This window comes from Xiphias gladius, unplaced genomic scaffold (assembly GCF_016859285.1).
Source record: "Xiphias gladius isolate SHS-SW01 ecotype Sanya breed wild unplaced genomic scaffold, ASM1685928v1 HiC_scaffold_185, whole genome shotgun sequence".
Classification (NCBI taxonomy): domain Eukaryota; kingdom Metazoa; phylum Chordata; class Actinopteri; order Istiophoriformes; family Xiphiidae; genus Xiphias; species Xiphias gladius.
In genome coordinates, this window is record NW_024401851.1 from 42,715 (window position 1) to 49,833 (window position 7,119).

The following is a 7,119-nucleotide window of genomic DNA, read 5'->3' on the forward strand; positions in this document are numbered from 1 at the left end:
AACCTTACTGTGTGCCTGAAGTTTGCCAAAGAGCACCTGGACTCTTCATAATGCTACCGGGAAAATGTTCCGTGGACTGATTAAACTAGGGTTGAATTGTTTGGGAAGAACACGCAGCACTACGTATGGTGTAAAAAGGGCACTGCAACACAACCAACATGAAACATCATCCCAGCTGTGGAGGGAGCGTAATAATATGGGGCTGCGTTGCTGCCTCGGGGCCTGGACAGGAAAATACCCCATGTTTATCCAAGTATCTCACAGGGTAATGTCAAGGTGAGACATTCTGTGGAAGGAGAACTGTTTTGAAAACACTTTTTTTGTGACCTTGAGCAAATCAGAGCATATGCTGTCCCTGTAGAAATCAACTTCCTTGTAGCAATTTTTGGTAGAAAATGCATCCGTGATCATTTGGATCTGTCACAACCAACAATTTTGTCGTAAAATGTGATGTAATAAATCAATCTTTATAATCAATCTTACAGCGGAGATTCATTTACATGCCCTCTACTCAGCGTGAAGTAATGGAAGAACAAGCTGCATTCGTGCAAACAGTTAATAGCTTAATGTATTTACTTATAATATCTGAGAGATATATTCATGTTATGTCACCAGGACTGGGTGACTCAGAGAAATAAATATTTTTTCCACCCATAAGGGCATATAAGACAATATGAGGTGGAGTTTAGAGGGTGACCTGGACAGCAGAAGGGAAGATCCCATGTTCTCCATGGGGGTGTCGTCGCTACACCAACATCACTGCTGCACGTACAAATTTGTACAATATACTGTATCTAAGATGTGCTGCACTAGGCCATGTAAAAAGATGTGATTAGGAAAACTACGACAGGACATCTAATTTCTTGCAGCTGAGATTGTGGTTAAACACACTCTCTCCCAGGAGTAATCCTCCTCTAGCTGAAAGGTCAGTGTACAGTTACAAGAATGACTACTACTTAACCCTAACAATAGAAAGATTCATGAATGAATCTGAAGTATGACTGTGAGAGTGCAGTGTTTTTTGTCTTTGTCTGTTGGCAGGTACTCTGATTCCTCGTATTTATCAGATCCTGGACCTATATTTATTAAGTGTCTCAGTCACATTTGAAGCTACAGAGTTGAGAATTATAGCAGTAACAAAACTGGATTAAAAGAATGAGAAAAGAAGGAACAGCAGAGTTAAACATGGAACAAAAAACCCTTTCACATATACAGCACATCATCATTATCAGTGTTACCTTTAGTTCGGCAGCGTCTGGGTGACCTGCTGCCGCCGTTCAAGCTTTGTCTGCTGTTTTGTCAACGGGAACCCATTCTCCATAGGCACCCAATGCCTCGCCCTCCTGGACAGTATAACACATTACATTACTCCCGAATCAAATTGTTGTATTACAATATCATTAAATATATAGATAGTGTCAGTAGCGTAGATCAGGGGTTCTCAACCATATAGGATGTGGGGACAAGCACACTAGCAAAGAGTGGTCTTGTGGACTGGTTGGGGGTGGGGGTTGAGTCGACTTTGAAAGATCCTCTTTAGACATGCTTTTCTCCAGCGCCACCAGCAAGTCAAAGTTTTCACTAATCCTGTGAAATATCTAAACATCAACAAGATGAATTGGCATAAAATTTGGTGCAGACATTCACATTTTCCCAGACAATACATCCTAAAGACTGTGGCGATCCCCTGACTGCTCCACTAGCGCCACCATGAGGTTGAAATATCTCAACAACTATTGGGTGGACCGCCATGAAATTTGAATTTGTCCAATACTTTGCTTTTCGACCAAATACTTGCAAAACTATTGGCATTCCCATCAGTCACGTCTATACATTATGTTTAGTGCTACTTAGCAAATGATTTCATGCTACTATTTTTAATTCATTCATTCATTCATTTATATCACGCATTACTTTACCTGTACATGGTTCTAATCAATCGTAAGCCACAGTTTAGCCAGATCCATTCCATCTGAGCCACAGATAATGACCAGCTTATCCAACTTTATACCGGCTGTTGGCTTTATATCAGTCCTGCTCAGCCAGTATCAACTCACTTCATCACTCAGCTCAGACCAAAAGGAGAGTTGTTTTTCCTTCAATTTGCTTGTTCTACTGAGTAAATAAATTAGTAGTTATTTTGCCTTTGGTTACCTCTAGTGACCACTTTTGTTACTGCACAGTAAATACCTTCCTCAATTCTAAATCAGGACATAGGTGAGTTAATTGTGGACGGCGTTGTTCAACTTTTTCCACTGTGAAGTACCTGGCAGACTTTAAATCTCAACTTTTAAACAATGTTACAAGATTCAAATTTCATGTACATCTATTCTGACCTTCTTACAATGTTGGGATCCTGAAGACACAGGAAACTCCTTGGCCATGCCTGCATCACTACGCACTGCTGAATGAACTTTCGTGTTCTGGAAGGAAAAAAAATGTATTAATCATTTTCGTTTTTTTTCTAACCTGTCGCTTAAGTACTTAATATTTAAATTTATATAAGGTATTTCCCCACATAGCAGGTTTTATGATCACAGCATTCCCATGCTATTTGATTCATATTTCTACTGTATTTCACATTGCAAATGGTTCTCTTAAAATGTGACGCAGCAATGACACGCATGTTTGATGAGCCGCTGTAATCCAACGCCTCCTATATAAATAACACAATACTTAGTTATAACCAGCCAGTCTGATGTGTGTAAAGGCGTGTAATAAGTAATAAAGTAATAAAATCTTAGTATTACCATTCAATGAAGGGGCAATATTTTTTGATGGATAAGAAGAAAAAGAGAGGTAATAATAGAGTATATATCAACAATAATGGCGTACTATTCATTATTGTGTTCTATTTTATGTTGTCTGACAAAGTAAACAATGACAACAAAAAAATGACAAGGGCTCTACTGTGTGAGCGCAGAGAAATTCACAGAGAATCAGTGACCATCAGTGTGCGTCATGGCGCATCATGAGTAGATAGAGGAAAGCTGGATCTCCACTGCAAAAATGCAGCAGGTATAAGCTCTGGTTAAAGTGACCCGGCACTTTTTTGCAGTTTTCTTAAAATATGTGTCCTCTGAAGGGTTATTTTTATATGTTTTTATATATTATCTTACTATGAGACTAAAAGAAAGCAGCTTATGGTGCTTATTAAACTCAGGTGCTGGTACTAAACAGAGGTGTTATTGTGCAAAGAAGGCATCCAAAGATATATGGTTGTCTATATGTGAAAAACAACCCCTTATATGGCACATGATCTCAGGAAGATTAACTCCATTATTACTACACCTACTGTCCCTGTACCTAACACCTAACACGGCCATGTCTGCCGTCAATCCACAACATCAATGGTTCACATGTATCGATCTGGCCAATGCCTTTTTCTGTTTACCATTAGCAGAGGACCTCAGAGATATTTTCTCTTTCACATACAAAGGCAGAAAGTTGCGCTACACTAGACTACCACAAGGGTTTGTTTTATCACCAGGCATCTTCAATCAGGTACTCAGATGACAATTGAATAATCTCATTCTACCACAAGGTGTAGTTCGGATCCAGTATGTTGATGATTTGTCGCTCGCCGCTCCCACTGCTGATCTTTGTTTGAAAAGTACCAAACAATTACTAGGTCACCTACACCACATGGGTTTCAAGGTTGCGCATAACAAATTGCAGTTCTCTCGTCAGTCTGTCACCTTTTTAGGTCGTGTCATCTCCGCCTCAGGAATTTAAGTCTCAGGTACACATCGCTCTGCGATTCTCCAACAACCTAAACCTGTCACGGTCAAACGCACAGCATAGTTGCATACGTCAACTCAGCCACATTTACAATGATCTCACTGAGACAGAACAGGTTAGAAAAGCTCCTAGGTGCAGCTCACATCACATACACTCATGAAGGCATCGACATGGCAGAAAGCATGACAGAAGGCACACCACACAAATGTGAGGACAGGGTTCAGAGAGATAACAAGCTTAGACCTGATTTGAAAAGTGAAGCCATAAAAGATGCAGACGAAGACCTGTTTACAGACGGGTGCTGTTATAGGCACTCAGAGCTAGGATTACAAGCAGCATATGTAGTGATCAGGCAAGAAAAAGGGTGGGAGAATGGAGACTGTGATATCAGAGAAAATGCAGGGAAAAGTATCAGCACAATTAGCAGGATTAAAAGCTGTGATAGAAGCCTTGAAACAAGCAGAAGGAAAGACAGTAAACATCTTTACTGATTCAGCCTATGTGTCAGGAGCAGTACATGTAGATCTAGGGAAATGGCAAAGAGCAGGATCCAGAACGATAGTAGGGAACCCCGATTAAACATGAAAAAGAAATGCAGGAACTAGCAGAAGTACTGATGAAACCAAAAGCAGTAGCCATCATCAAATGCAAATGACACGACAAGGCAGACACATTGATCGCCAAAGGGAACAATGAGGCCGATAGAGTGGCCAAACAGACAGCCGGCTACAAGGCACATTTCATGATGTTACAAGCTGAGCCAGGTGTAACAGAGATCTTGACAAAATGTGATGTAAATATGTTAATAAAAAAAAAAGCCAAAGCTTCACCGTACGATATATCTGTATGGATGGAAAGAGGAGCAAGGAAACAAGATGATTTATGGAGAGCACCAGATGGTAGACCAGTGTTGCCTACAGGAATGGTGCCAGCAGTGTTAGAGGAGGCGCATGGGTTGATACACTGGTAAGAAACAAATGGAGAGACAGTTGACCCACTGGTGGCACCCTTATTTACCTGCAATGATAGAAAATCATGTACATTTGCAATGTACATAATGTAAAAAGTTCTGTGAAACCACATGAGGGAAAATTTCCCCTACCCAAGCTGCCAGGGGATGAGATAGTGATTGATTATACAGATATGGGAGAGGCAGTAAGGGGATATAGGTATCTTTTGGTCGCAGTGGATGCGTACACAGGATGGCCAGAAGCAATACCTACAAAAAAGGAGGATGCAAAATCAGTGATTAAGTTTCTGATAAACCAATACATCCCTTTCCATGGATCCCCTAGGAGAATCCTTTCTGACAATGGTACACATTTCAAAAATCACCATTTGCAGGAAGTAGAACAAACCTTAGGTTTAAAACATACCTTCAGGTCAGTGTACCATCCACAGGCACAAGGAAAGGTGGAAAGAATGAACAGAAACATTAAAGACAAATTGGCTAAAATCTGCACACAAACTAAACTGTCATGGGTGGATGTCCTGCCCATAGCGTTGATAGGTATCAGGAGTTCAGTGAACAGAATCACAGGGTATACTCCATTTGAGCTATCCAGGGGACAACAGTTCCCTGGACCAGGAGCAGGAGTAGTGCAGACTCCCAGCTCACCCAATATTAACTGCTCTTATCTCAGCCTTCTCTTCTCAGGTACACGACATCGCACCAGGAGGAGGAGACAATACACCACACTCGGCTGAGTGGGTGTATCTGAAAGCCATCAAAAGAAAGTGGTCAGAACCAAGGTGGACAGGCCCCTTTGAAATGGTTGAGCGCACATCTTGCGTTGGCAGACTCAGAGGAAAGGGGGACACCTGGTTTCATTGGAATAAGTATATACCTGCTGAAAACCCAAAGCGTAGTCTGACTGAAGTTAGAAAAGAGTCGAAAGAACTGTCAGCTGATTCATGTCCCAGAGAAACAGAAGATACAAAAGAAAAGAAGGCAGAGTAGGGTCGAGCTTATATGCCCCGAGAGGTGCAGACTTTTCCCTGGGTAAACCGGAAGTTATCAGAATCATTCTTTACCTAATTGATAACTACATATAAGGGCCTCCAAAGGTTAAACATTTTTCCAGAAAACAGGAGGCCTGAATTACAGTGGATAGCACTGTGGTTCCCTCCATTGAAGCCATTAACACCTGTACCGGCTTGCCCTGAAAAACTTCAGATCTCTAGATTAGATAGAGTGTATACGAATATCGACCTACCTTCTTTTGTGTTAGATCTGTGGTAGATAGCGTGCGAGTGACTTAATACGACCAGAAGAGTCAGTCGGGCAACGCCTTAATCCCCAGAGGGATTTATTGTTTTATAGAAGTGTGGCTAGCTGGTTCTTTAATATATATAGGAGAACCACATTATTCTTAACCTGCTTTGCAAATAGAGAGAAAAATCGATACAACTGAGTGTAGTGGATCAAAAGATAAAAGAAGGTCAGAAGCTCTCCATGTTGAGCGCAGGTACACCTCACACGGTTACAAGGCAATAAAAGGGCAAGTGAGATTGAAGAGGAAAAAAAAGCAAACAAAAAACTGTTTAGCATCACTATTTTATGCTATTCTAGGCAAGGTATTTTTTATTGAATAAAGTATTATCATGTATGGTTTCTGGAAGACCCTGTTGGGTCTCTCCTTGATTATAATTGCCATTGTCTTATCTCTGTTTGGTTGGGACAGTGCGGGAGACCACGGAAACCAGGTACAGGTGCGATCACAGACTGTTTGGTTTGGTCTTCAGCCCAACCCATCCTTAAATTAACGCCTGCTCCTTTATTAATGCACGAAGACAGACAAGGGTTTGATTGTATGTTAGCTTTGCATATGTCCCTGAAGCCACAGAATTGTACTATGCTGTCCCAGCTTTTTCCTGTTTTAAAGAACTCCACAGTTCCACCTGTCTTCTCAACACAAGCAGGGAACTACACCTGTCTTAGCCGTTTAACACCCGGCAACATGACAGTTTTCACTTTCATGGGTAATGTAACTACAGCCTGGTGTTCACTTACTATAGATGTTAGTGATTGGAGTAAGATGTCATCTCTTAGTTGGTCCCGAGCTGATCTGTTCTGGTACTGTGGGGGAAGACTCTGTTCAACTACTTACCTCCCGATTGGTCTGGAATTTGAACTTTGACTAGGCTGTTAGTTCCAGTACAAATGCTAGGAAGAAATCTTCAGAACCAAATGCAACGCCATTACCAGAGAAACCTTTCCCCCCGGAGTTTGATTGGATGTCCTCTTCTCCAACTTATATTGACTCCATAGGTGTTCCTAGAGGAACCCAATTGAGCATAAACTGGCCATTCAAATTGCGGCAAGATTTGAGTCTGCGTTGTGTTGGTGGTGTACAGTTAATAAAAAGATGGATCGCA